The sequence below is a fragment of the Arachis hypogaea genome, chromosome 13 (genome assembly GCF_003086295.3).
Source record: "Arachis hypogaea cultivar Tifrunner chromosome 13, arahy.Tifrunner.gnm2.J5K5, whole genome shotgun sequence".
NCBI classification, from domain to species: domain Eukaryota; kingdom Viridiplantae; phylum Streptophyta; class Magnoliopsida; order Fabales; family Fabaceae; genus Arachis; species Arachis hypogaea.
In genome coordinates, this window is record NC_092048.1 from 21,320,317 (window position 1) to 21,334,935 (window position 14,619).

The 14,619-nt window shown below is 36.5% G+C and overlaps 1 pseudogene; it reads right to left on the minus strand.

The window, feature by feature from the left end:
* Nucleotides 1-1,953: 1,953 nt before the first annotated feature.
* On the minus strand, nt 1,954-14,235 carry LOC112737628 (isoleucine--tRNA ligase, cytoplasmic-like; annotated as a pseudogene).
* Nucleotides 14,236-14,619: the final 384 nt, after the last annotated feature.

Sequence of the window (14,619 nt, forward strand, 5' to 3'; positions counted from 1 at the left end):
GTTTTTATGGTCACGGTTTCAATTTTCAAAATCTAACACTTTAGGCCACGTTTTTTCACCGTATAGCCTCTATGGTCACCCCTCTTTAAACCCTAAACCAGCAAGCAGACGCCGAAGAAATGGCTAAAAAGTTTTTGAACAGAGTATTACTTACCGGCGACGACAGAGGAGACGACACCGGCGAACACAGAGAAGGATAGCTCGGCGACGACAACGACGCGGTGAGGGCTGTGGTGTTCGAACCCGTCGCTGCGGTGGATATAGGACGCAGCAGCTGCTCGATTCGTGGCTTCTATGGACTATAGTCCTCAGAGAAGAAGAGAGGAGCGATGGGGGCTGTGGTGGTCGAACCCGTCGCTGCGGTGGCTACAGGACGCAGCAGCTGCTTGATTCATGGCTTCTATGGACTATGGTCCTCAGAGAAGAAGAGAGGAGCGATGTGTTTGTGTCTTTGTGAAGAAGATGGTTAACGGACGTGAATTAAAACGACAAGAGAGGGGAGGAGGGTGCGTGGCTGGGCAGGAAAGAAGGCTTGCCCAGTTCTCTTATTTCTTTTAACCCTAACTTAGGAACTTACAAGATGATGAGGAAGGATTGGGGAAATTTGGGGGGAACTTACGAGGGAATGGGAAAATTTGAGGGGATGAGGGAATTTTGGACAGCGTCGTTATGGTAAAAAGAATTGTGGATTTTTAAATGGAGGGAAACGACGCCGTTTTGGACAGGGTATCCTATGGTCACCCTTTTTTAAGAAAACGTGACCATAGACTCTTTTAGGTCACCCTCCAAAACCGTGACCATAGATACCTTTAGGTCACTCTCAGAAACCGTGACCATAGACCTTTTTAGGTCACCCTTTCGAAAAATCGTGACCATAGACCCTTTTAGGCCACTCACCAAAACCGTGACCATAGACCCCTTTAGGCCACCTGCCAAAACCGTGACCATAGACTCTTTTAGGCCACCCCCAAAACCGTGACCATAGACCACTTTAGGTCACCCCCCAAAACTATGACCATAGACCCTTTTAGGTCACCGTTTTTTGAAAAACCGTGACCATAGACCCTTTTTTGTCACTGTAAAAAATCGTGACCATAGGCCCCTTTAGGTCATCCCCAAAACTGTGACCATAGACCCCTTTAGGCCACCTCCAAAACTGTGACCATAGACCACTTTTGGTCACCCCCCAAAATCGTGACCATAGACCCTTTTAGGTCACCCTTTTTTGAAAAACCGTGACCATAGACCCTTTTTGGTCACTGTAAAAAACCGTGACCATAGATACCTTTAGGTCAACCCCAAAACCATGATCATAGACCCTTTTAGGCCACCTTTTTTTAAAAAACCGTGACCATAGGTACTCTATGGCCACCATTTTTCTTAAAACCGTGACCATAGCTTTTTTTTTGTCACGGTAAAAAACCGTGACCATAGACCCTCTATGGTCACGGTTTTTTACCATGACCAAAAAAACCGTGGCCATACACCCAAAATGTTGTAGTGATATTTTACCCTATAAAAATGGTATAGACTGAAAATAATTCTAACTATCAAAACATAAACTAAATACCTATACAAAACTAAATTTTATAAGAAAACCCAAAATGATTAGTTTAATAGGTAAATTCGTTAATGTTTTTGGTATTTTAGTTAAACTAACTCAATGGAGCATATATAAGTAAGATTAACAGAACACTTGAAAGTAGGGTTAGAATCATGAGCCAGCTCGACTTATTAATAGTTCGATAAGCTAAACTCATAAACTAGCGAGTCGAGTTTGAGCCTGAAATTGAGATAATAAATTAAATGAGTCAAGTTTGAGTTTAGATAAGTTCAGCTCAGTAACTCGTGAGCTGGCTAGATTATATATATATACTAAAATTTTATATTTTTTATATATAATTTTAATGTAGAATATGAATAAAAAATTTATAATTGATAGATAGTCAATATATAAAATAGATCTTTTTAAATATTTATTAATATATATAAGTTATAATTTATTGATATAGAATTATAGATTATGTTCTGTTATTTGAGCCAGCTCGTGAGTTCAAACCAACTCGTGCCAGCTCGTGAGCTGAACTTAAACTTAAGAAATAGACTCAATTGTTAATAAACCAATCTATGAGTTAAACTCAATTTTCGTGAGTCAAGCTTGAGCTTGATCTAGTTCGGCTAAACTCGGCTCATTTTCAGCCCTCTTGTAAAGCCAACTTTGTCGTCCTTTCCAGCAACATAACAGTCTCCCACCGTAAGAAACACATGCAGGCCAAAAACCACTTCTGAAGTAGGTTGCTCTTCAATACAGTCTACCATAATCTGCAATAAGAGACAAATCAGAATATAAGCATTTTTATTACAATGGATTAATTCAAAAAACAAGGGAAATTGGTCAAACCTTTCCATTTCCATTTCGAAATTCATACTTCAAATCTGAATTCTCTCTAGATAGCAAATGAGTTTCAAGATTATGAGCATAATTTGCATCACCTACCGAAAGAAAAGAACAATCAGTTGTAGAAAAACAAGGATCACGAATATGATCGATGACAAAGGGCGTATCCAGGAATACAGAATAAAAACCTTCAAACAATGAAAGAATGGCTTTTGAGTTGAACATCAATGCAAGCCTTGCCAAAATGATACCAAATGACATGCCAGAAATCCCATCGAACCTCTCTTCATCAAGGATAACCTGCATTTGCACAAAAAAACTTCAGATCTTCGGCGGCAGTAACTGAACAATTAACTAAAGAGTTGCAAGGCTCTTAAAAATATTATCATTTATCACTCTTAAGGGTAAAATAAGGGCAACTATAAGATATTTAAATCAAGGAAACCATTTAAAACAACTTACAGCATGTGCCGGCTTCAAATGATATGAAAGCAATTGAGAACCAATAGCATCCCTGATGTAAGATTCCTGCAAGAAGAACATTTTAGTTAAATAATGGTTATGTGTTGATTTGATAAAGAATTAAAGATTTGCGAGAATTAACTTAGAAAATGTAGCATTTGAATTGAACCCAAGTTTTTTAAGTATACCTGGGAGTGCAAGACCCTCTGAGAAAGAGACTTGTCTTGATCCAATGATTCAAAATAAACCTCCACCATATCACTTGGTTCAAGAGAAATTTTCTTCCGTAACTTCTGAATTCTGTTAACAATCTATACAGAGCAATTCCAACCATGCAAAAGAGTAAGTTAACTTTCGACCTAATATATATAGATCAAAGGACAATCTATTAGCTAGGTTGTAGAGACGTAAACAATCTCTTAATAGCAGTGAACGAAGAATTTTGCTTTGAATTCTATCAAAACTAGAAAACAGAAATCCAACAAGCCACAAGAAATAAATTATCATGGATTTCCTTGTCTTCTGCAACATGTTATTGAGACTTTAAGAAAAGCAATCCCAAAGCAAAAAAAACTGTTTTGATAATTCCAACTATGAGAAGTATAGTGTATATCCTGAAAACTTTAATAGCAATGCAAAATAATGAGGAAAAGTTAATTAAGAGTGGCTTATTCATCACCTGTCCAATTAAGAATTCAAGGAATGCTTAAGCATAAGAATTGAATCAATGATGAAGTATATTAGATTCAATATTTTCTCCGATCCATGCATGAAACATATGAGGATTGTTGATTACGATTGTGTTCCATAGTAGTAACTTACCTCACGAGCAGCACCAGCCTCAAAGAAAGACTCATCTGGACGCAAGTCCAATATCACCAAAATGTCACCTAAAACAAAGACAAGCTTCAGTTAGAGATTTTCTCTGTATTCCACTTTATTTAATAGAAGGATAGATCAATATTCAAAACTAAGTTGTTGTCAGCTAGGAAAGGTGCTCACCATCTCTTGCGGAATCAATCTCCTCTTTTGTTGTACCATCAGGCTGCTTAAAATCACGAATAATCTGGGAAAAAGATATTAACATAAAAAAGCCATTTATTAATTACCCTTGACAATTACTAGTGGAAAGGCATGATTATTTTTTATGCTTTAGGGGATAAAAGAAAAAAGGATTACAATAATTTCAGGAGCCATATATAGTACATTTAAGGCTCCATTATGGTTGATGGTCACTTTAAACCAGAAAACATTTAAGGCAGCACTCATGACAAAATGCACATTTGTTCAGAAAGATTGGTAGCACTGCTAATTTAAGTTATTTGAGAGGGTTGTCACATGAAAGTTGACAAAATCTGTTAGGAGTAATTTGTTGGAGAATTCAAAGGCTCTCTATTTCTCTCAGGAAAAAAAAGGAAGCAATCCCTCCTGTATCATTTGCAAGCTTGGTGATCTGTCAAGAATATCCAATTCAATAATATACATTTCTTCTACCATTTCATGTATCACATCTAAGAATTGGTATCAGCAATCTCATATTCCAGAGGCAAATATCATGGTGCATCCCAGTCAGCTGCACAATCTGTTTCATGTTGGCCTCTTCAAGAAGGCTATGTTGCTGCAGATTGAGCCTCAAGAGTTGCCAACAGCATGTGACAGATGTAGGGGAACTTCTACTGCAACATGAAGGTGTCCTAGATGTACTTTATATTACAGATGAATTGGCCAAAGTCCTCATCAAATGAAGGGCCTTGTCTACTCCTGAGAATTCCTAGGAACCTTAGACACAACTGATGTTGGGAGGAGGCTGAGACTGGCTTGGCTAACAGTCGACAAGTAATATGACTCAACCAGGAGAATTTTAGATATTTCTGCAGCAGCTATAGACAGAAGACGGTTGGTTCACAGAGAGAGTTGTTACACATAAGGGGGAAGACACTCTGTTAAGGGTTGTTGTCATTGTAGAAAAGTTCGTTTATTAGTAAATCCGGTGTCTTGTTCTCCATTACTCTGAAGTAGAAAGAACAATCCCTCTTGAACCATTGCTTTTCTTGGTGATTTGTCAAGAATTCCCAGTGCAATAATATACCATAATTCTACCATCTCTCATGATAGGACACAATGGCGTCTTGATCCATGTAGCCGACCCCACCTAGTGAGATAAGGTTTTGTTGTTGTTGTTGATGTTCTACCATCTCCTATTGGTTTCAATTCTAATATGGTGAGTATATGAAAATGCTTGACTCCTATCTCTGGTAATACTAATCCTTCAATGAGGCATCCGACTCCAAGCATTCAATGGAAAGAATGCTAACCAATTTAAATGGGTTAGAATTAATGAGAAGAAATTATTTTATCCACTTATGAAGTTATGTTATATATTATATATAGAGGTAAAGGATAGGATAGAATCACGATTAAGATTATTTAGCCTTAAATTATTCAGGTTTAAAATTAGAACAAAATTGCTTTCTAGTGACAACTTCGATTGTCATTTTTTATGCATCTCAGCATTTAAATGAGGTTAGCACCTTAATATCATTCAGCTCCAAACATTGATCAGCAATGACAACTTCTCGAGCAACCTCAAAACCCAAAATTCTTTCTTCTGACATTGCTTTGACTTTTTGGCAACAGTATCTACAGATTTTCCAAGTCTGTGTCCCAAATTCCTACAAATAAAAAAAATTATATGAAATAAAATGGTGCAAGAGAATGAAGCATTCTGACAAATTTAGTAAAAAAAAAACATATAACCATGTGTAGCACATACCTATACTCAGGTTCAGCGCGTAGAGAAGTATAATTCAAAGTATCATTACACGATATAAGTGATTGGACATTCAGTTCCTCCAAGACATACTGTAACACAAATAGCAAAGAGACAGAACAATACAAGTTTTTAACACCAAAAAGATGGAGCTCAAATGTATACATTCACATACAAGGAAAAAATATCATCGAAGCTTAGCAATTAAAATAAATAAATAATAAGAATCTATAAGAATATTCATGAAAACAAAAATGCAACTCAAACAATTGACAAGATAACAAACATTAGTACAAACGATAAAATTTAGCATATGGCATGCATGTACCTGCTTCAACTTTCCCACTATGTCATCAAGGAAGCTCGCATCATGATGAACTATCATCATTTCCCTATAATGCAAAGAAATTTGATTAAATTTCTGATATGAAAATAAAAACCAAGATAAAATGCATATAGATGTACATCAATACATGCACTACTAAGATACCTAAGTGGAGTCTTGAGAGGTTTCTTGTGTTTCTCCCGAATGTTTCGAGCCAGATCAATTATTGTCATCATCTTGGAAACACTCTGCTCTATCTGCTCTTCCCTCTAAAAAAACAAGCAACTTATATGGATTCATACAAGAAAATGAAACCGTCTACATTAAAAAAAAATTAATTGATTAAGATGCATACCTTGCCTTTTTCCTCAGGAAAACTGCAATAGTGATACTTTCCTCTAACCCATTAGAAGCTTTTCGCAAATTCTGAAATAGGACTTCGGTGAAGAAAGGGGTAAAAGGCGTCATTACTTTACAGGACAACAAAAGCACCTGAAAAAGAAACAAATAATGAAATGTATATGATAGGGACAAGCTCCTAATGGAATTAGAGTTTATAAAAGAGTGAGATTCAAATGGTATTTCAGGTAATAAAGGTTGTGAGGGCTGACAGTGTCCCTGACTAATTGCTGAGCTGACCACTATGCGCGTGAGAAACGTGATGATTGCATGAAAGTGCGTAAATCCATGGGAAGGGAAACGAGATATATGTCGTGTAAGAGGCAGTGATGAATACAATTATCATTTTCTTCTGTATGTTCTATTTGGTTTCTATCAGTGTATCACTTAACATGCTATTAGAAAACTGTTAAGTACCTGAGAAAAGTAGAGAACCCCACCTTAAAAGCTAGCTGTTCAGGGAAAAGAATCCCTCTCTTTAAATACTTCAAGCGTCCCATACTACTCGTGGTAGGACTTTGGGCACACCATAATGCCCAAGTCCCTAATGATACACCGCCCATGACGTCGGCTTCACTCTATGAACACTAATTCAACCTATAAGTAATCCTTTCTGTGCTACAAAAAACCTAGCCCTAAATCCATAGTTATTATTAGGGGTGGCAAGCGGGGAAGCCCGCCCCGTCCCGCCCCGCCAGAAGCCCGCCCCGCCCCGCCCCGCCTAACGGCGGGCTGGCGGGCCGGCGGGCTAAGCCCGCCAAATATCCTCTTTTTTTTCTTACTTTTAACTATTAAATAATATATATAAAAGATATAAAAAAATCTCTTTTGTTTTTTACTTTTAACTATTATAATTTCTAAAAGTATAAACAAATTATAATTTTTGTATTCACAAACATTAAAGTCTTTGTAATTATAAATATTGTTTCCAAAGCAAAATAAACATAATCCAAAACATAATTAACAATATTGTCTCTAAAACAAAACAAACATAATCTAAAACACCCAATTTTCATCTTCATTCTCTTGTAAGTTGGGTTGAGGAAGTTGGGTTTTGGTAAAAAAAAATTATAAAAATACCCCTTGCTAAAAAAATACTAAGCCCGGTGGGGAAGCCCACCCAGCCCCGCCAAAACCAGCAGTTTAAGCGGTGCGGGTTAAGCGGGCTTTTGCTATTTGGCGGTCCCAATTTTCCAGCCCAGCCCACCTTTTTTGGCGGGTTACGCGGGCCGGCCCAGCGGGTTTAAGCCCGTTTGCCACCCCTAGTTATTATGTACCTAAGGAAAATAGGAAACCGTACCTTAAAGCCTAGATATCATGAGGAAAGAACCCCTCTCTTTAAATACAATATCAAGTATCCAAGAATACCTAAGTCCCTAACAGAAACCTAGAAAGAACAACAGAGCTTTGTAAAATTTATAATTTATAACCATAGATGAGTTGAAAGATATGTATACATTATAAAGAGATGTGAGAGCTGTCCGGCAATCATCTTCTCCATTACGACCTTTAAGTCTCTTCCGGTTGAACCGTACATATATATTTGTAAGATTGTCAAGAAACTTCAGGAGGTAGGGAACCACCTACAAGGTCATTTCATCATGATACAAACTTAGCACAACGTATTACTATGGCAAAATACAAAACACCAAAGAAAATAAAGGTGGAACAAAACCTAAGCAATAGTGGCAATAATCTCACAACACAAGCGAGATAGTGCCCCCTAAATATTGTCAAATTGGTGAAGCCACTAGTTTAAGTCACTTATCAATAAAATAAAATAAGGTAAACGATGGACTTAAAATAGCCAAGACAAATTATCAAGTCATAGTTGAGAACAAACAAATTAAATAAGTTTACCATTATACAACTTGGAGCTCATAAATTAAATATTGTTGAGAGAAGTAATCACATTCATTACACTCATTTTAGAAGCATTACTAACAGTGTAAAGGCGGTACGCATTCATTTCTTGTCTGACAAAATAAATGAGTCTTTGTGTGGATGAGTTGATCCACTGGTCAAGAACATTAGACGACTTATGTAGTGTAGCATGATCCATGGGAACAAAAGGTGCTAGACCCTCAATTTCGAGCCTCTTCACATTTTGAACAAGGAACCTATATGCATTATACCATGGAAGGAAAACATCCCTAACCTGGGACATATAGGCATAAACTTAGAAAAATGGTAGAACAGTACACTTAAATAAAATCATCTTATTACAACTAAAATAAAAAGGAGTTCAAATAAAAATAAACTAATAAAAAAAAGCTAAAATTGAACAAATCAGATGCTTCTTACAACAGCATAGACTCCTTCCTTCTTGAAACGCAATGGCTCAGCACGCACAACGGGAGAGTTTATAAGGTATAATCGAATGCATCCTATCGAAAATACAAGGATATGTTATAAAAATGCTGTTTTATAAATAAACCAAATCAAATGTGAGTCAATTTCCCATGATTAGAAAAGCGAGCACAATGCACATTTGTATGTTAAGATGAAACAGATTAAGTTAGAAAACTTTCTTACAGCTCCATAATCATTAATGACTTCAATTGGCGGAGGGTAATTTTTTAAGTTTTTACTCATCTTCTTCCCATCTTCAGCCAGGAGAAGTCCATTGCAAATCAAATTCGTAAAAGCAGGCTTATCAAATAATGCAGTAGCAAGCACCATAAGGGTATAAAACCTGCAAGCAGAGATTTATCCCAACTAGGGAGGTTGAGATAAGGAATGAAGCAGGAAGAAAAAAAGAAACCTCATTAAGATACGGTAATAAAGATATCCTCCCAAGTGATAAAACACTGTCAATATATACATGCAATTATTCATATCATAGTCACAGAATCCATAACAAAACACGATGAACTACTATTGAGGCTCGAGAGATTATTTAATCAAAGAAAAATGCAATCTAATTTGAATGATGAAAAATGATGAAAAATCCCAATCATCACTTGAGAATGACAAAAAAAAATGCCATCCACTAGAACGATATTGACATAGAGAATGACATTAAAAATATAATACAAAGCCACAACAAAGTAATCGCGAATTTTCCTATCATAAACTAGATTATATGAAGAGAAAGAAACTAACCAACCACGGGTTTGATCCAGCCCTTCAGCCACAAAATGACCAGGAAAATTCTTCTCAAACAACTCAACATTTTCAAAGGGATAATGAATATAAGCATATGGCATGGATCCACTTTCAAACCAGCAGTCGAACACCTGAAATATAAGCAATTGATCCGTAACAAGGCACAATATCTTTGCCACCATCAAGTGTAATAATATTCTTCAACACATGATAATAAATTTATTTTGCTTTGTCTGACTATCTGGTATTATGATTTAAAGCTAGTGATGCTTAAAGCATTGTTTTGATTGTTGGAGGACTTGTATAACATCACATTGCAACATGGGCATATGCTAGATTGCATCTTAATAACGACTAACAATAAATACTCAAAAAAATATTGCAAAGAATGAGACACAAATTAATAGCAACATTGCTGGAAAGCTATGAATAAAAATATATTACATCATCAATTCGTCGAAGCACCCGACCACTCTCAGTTCGAATTGTGATATGATCAATGTTATGACGATGAAGATCAAACACCTGTACAAGACATTGCAATTACAAGGAAGGATTAGCACAAGTGCACAGCAAATAAGAATTAGATGAAGCTGTCTAGCTAGACAACAAGCATAAGCCAATAACTATGGGATGTAATGGTAACTGGTGAAAGTAGAGCCATGCATGGCATTCAATTAATACTAGGAAAGAATATGTTGCAGTTAACATGCCAACACTGACATGATTACAACCTCAGTATAATACTACTATAAATCACATGAACATTAACAAGTGCACTTACTTACTTAAAAAAGCCCTTTCCCACTAGGTAGGAACGGCATGGATCAAAGACGTCATCGCATCGTGTCTATGTATTAGAAGGTGACAAAATTTTGCGTAGGCTGTTGCAAGTCTATCATAACTCTACATGGATTCAAAGACATTATTGTGATGTAGCCATGCATTGGGATGCGATAAAATTTTATGTAGGTTGTCGCAAGTCTAACACAATCTTTCTCGTTTTTTTTAACTTGGGACCGGCTATATAAACATTACCAAATGTACTCAAATAGGAAAATTGCGCATGCGCAATACATATATGAAAGAACACAAAAGGCAACACCATAGTTGTATGAATTCCAGTATAACAAAAATTAACAAGACATGCAAAAATGTACAGAAGCAATTTCAAAAAGGCTAACAGAAATTCTAACCTTTACACCTGAAAGCTTTTCAAGTTTCGCAATAGAATCAATGACAATTACTTCCTTTTCATCCTCACTAATCCATAAAGGGAGAGGTGTCCCCCAAAACCTACTTCGACTTATTGCCCAATCTCTGGAATTTTCCAGCCAATTGTGCAATCGCTTATCCTGCAAGACATACGAAAAAACAGATTATTTAAAAAAGTATTGCTCCTTTCTACTTATTTTTCTAAGTTGCAGTTTGTAACACAAAAGAAAAGCCTTTTAACAATTCTTTCCTATCCACACTGGCCTTCACCTTCGTTACAAAGCAAAGGGAAGGAAAGATACAAGAACAAACAGCAAATTAAGTAGCTCAAAAAATAAAAAAGAGGGGAGGCAACATAACCTTGACAGAATCAGGGACCCATTTAGTTTGCTTATTGTTTTCCAATAATTTCTCTTTCAATGACTCCACCTTAACAAACCTAAAATGAAGAGCATGTAAGATAAATAATTAAGAAAAATGACTAGTTGTATAATGAATAGTTGAATACCAGTGCAATAAAAAATCATAATTAATAACTACAAAGATGATATTTATAATTTGAAACTTGTATAAATGGTTTGAACAATACAAATGCTGAACAATAAAAAAATAAAATAAAATAAATAAAAAAACATAAAGAAACTTACCAGCTAGGAACAGCTCTGTATATTAGAGGAGTACCGGATCTCGGGCAGAATGGATAAGAAGGGGTGAGAGTTTCCTGCTTAACCAGCCTACCCTTGGCCTAAGGAGAGATAAACATGTGGGAAAAAATATTTAAGTACAACAATCCAAACAAAACAGAATTTGCAGGAAAGAACAAGAAAAAAAAATGTTGACTCCAACATTTAAATTTGTCATCTATCATACAGTCTAGACCTCTGCCATTGATAACTCCATAAGTTAGGTAACCTTCTAATGGAGGAAAGAGAAGACGGAAAAAATTTCAGATAGAAAAATAAAAATGAAGCGTTCAACTGGGTCATGGGAGGATCCTAACTAATAATCAACACCACAATAAATCATTACAATCAAATCAAATAGAACATATTTATATGGTTTTAGATAGATGGACAATACCTTCACAGTTTCAATGATAACCTTATCAGCATCTTTGATATATTGGCCGCTAAAGTCAGTAATTTTCTCGGTAAAGCTACCATCATTATCAACAGCTACTATTAGGTTATCCTACATGGCAACTTAATATCTGAGTAATCATATTACATAGATTGCTAACAGCAAAGAATTCATCAAATCAATAAACATAAAGCAACAAAACCATTTTCCATTAACTATGATCAGCTACATGGATCAAATGACGCCGTTGAATTCTACCCTAAATGAAAAATCCTAACACGCACAGGATATAAAAAATCCAGCCCAGATCTAGGAAAACCCATCTAACTTCTCTCAAACAAAAGTTGTAAATATGTGTAAAAAAAAAGTAAAAATAAAATATCAAACAGATGACAAAGAATCTCAGTTATTACTTATCATTTGAGCTGCTATGGCTATAGAAAAAGTATTCATCCTATACTTTACAATAACCAAGAGGGAATCCTGGCTAATCCAATTAAAAATATTACAGACAGATGCATACAAACCAACCCATATGAATGTTTTTACAATCGTAGATTGTTTCCAACAGCATACAGCATAGACAATAGAGATGCATACCTCTCGCACAGGAGTGTTTGGCAATTGGCAGGAAACAAACACAAGCTTTTAACAATTTGAGTATAACAATGCTAACCTTACAAATAATTTGATTGGCAATGCAAACACAGAAATCATCTTCACCAAAAGCAGGGGCACAATGGACAATGCCTGTACAACTATCATCAAAAACATAGTTGTCGGCCACAACTCGAAAAGCGGTATCGGATAACTCCATAAAGTAACCAAATAATTGTTCATATCTAGAAAACACATTATTCCTTTGAGTGTCAATAGAGGACAAAACTCCACAAGTTCACATTCAAAGATAGCACTGGATATGTTCAACAGAAAACATAAAGGTGACACATTAAAGGAGTAAAAGTATTTAAATAATTAATATTGAAGGAAGAACTGCTTACTTCTTTCCAACTAGTGACGACCCTGAGAGTTTCTCCAGCACTTCATAAAAATCCGCAACATTTCCTGCCTTTACACATGACGATTCCTTGGACTTCACACTTTCTTTGGGTACTCTAACTGAATGATTAATAGCAGTTTCTTTTGGATTATCCTTAGGAAGTGCTGACATACGAGATTTAGCAATAATGTAGAATTTGCCTGAATATTTATTGCGAACCTGGTTTATTTACTTTATGTATTAGTTGCCAAGAAAAAAACAAGGACAGCATGGTGCACAAGTATTTCACATTAAGCAAGGTTCGAAAGATGGTCCCACCAAATGAGCATAATGTATGCAGCCTAACTTTGGTCACACAAAGACAACTTAATCCTCTCTTCATGACTCCCCTTTCCAAGAAACAAATAACTACCCAAAAAAATTAAGCTATGTATATGTCAGCAACAATTTTAACAGACCTTCACGTAGGTAAAATTAGCATTGACGCAAAAGGCTAGATTGCTAGGAAGAGTCCACGGTGTAGTTGTCCAAGCTACAAAAGATGCATTATCAGGATCACCAATCACCGAAAATGTCACCATTATCTCAGGATCACGTACATCCTGCCCCAACAAATAATCTCTCATTTCAAGCACCAACATACAATAACAAAATGTAAGAGCGTAAAATCACAAACCTGATAATCTGAAGCCGCCTCAAAATTAGACAACGTAGTTTTGCATCCAGTGCTATAGGCCAAAACCTATGAACATCAACAATAATCAAACCAACAGTTACAACATTGTGTCCCGAATAATAATAACAATAATAATAGTAAAATAGAAAAGAAAGAACATGGTACCTTAAATCCTTTGTAGACTAACCCTTTCTCGTAGAGCTGAGCGAAGACCCACCAAACGGACTCCATGAAGTTTTGACCCATGGTCTTGTAATCGTTCTTGAAGTCTATCCACCTCCTAGAGCATGAGATCACTTTCTCCCACTCGCTAACGTAGCGCGTGATGATACTCCTACACTCTTCATTGTACTTATCGATCCCCATCTTGATGACGTCCACTCTCTTCTTGATTCCGAGCTTCTTGTCGATCTCGTGCTCAACGGAAAGGCCGTGACAGTCCCATCCGAATCAGCGTGTGACGTGGTGCCCCGTCATCGACTAGTAGCGTGTGACGATATCCTTGATCGTGCCAGCAAGGATGTGGCCGTAATGTGGGAGACCCGTCGCGAAGGGAGGGCCATCGTAAAATACGTATTCCGGTTTGCCCTTTGTAAGTTCTAACTGCGTCTCGAATGCTTTCACTTGGGACCAGAACTCTAGAACCTTCTCTTCCTGCTTTGGGAACGAGAAGTCCTTCCCCTCGCTCACTTCCTCCATGTCCGTTAACTGATGCGGTGTGGAGGCACTATTAGGGTTTATTCGACAGTTACACCTGGTAGTGGATAGTTTTTTCCTTTCTCCAAATACCTATACCTATATCTATATATTTTTAATTTCTAATTTGTGAAAACTCAGTGTAGGTGAAGTTAATAACTCATCGCCATTATATGATTTGACTAATTTGACTAAATTTTTATCTAATAACCCTTAACTATCAACTTCACTTGGACTCGACTACAATTAAGTTTTCACCTTTCTTATTAGTAGGTAATCTGAAAGATCCTGAGACACTGTCAATCCCCAAGAATGTGTAGCCTAAGGTGCATGAAGAGACTTGAAGACCACGTAATTGACAAGGATCATGCAGAAGACGCGTGATAGACCTTTGTTTTTTTTTAAATGTTGGGCTAAAATGTTGTGTCTCCCAAGTCTGCAACCCAAAATAAAAAGCCGAGCCAGTGACTGGAAACCTCTCGCTGAGAGG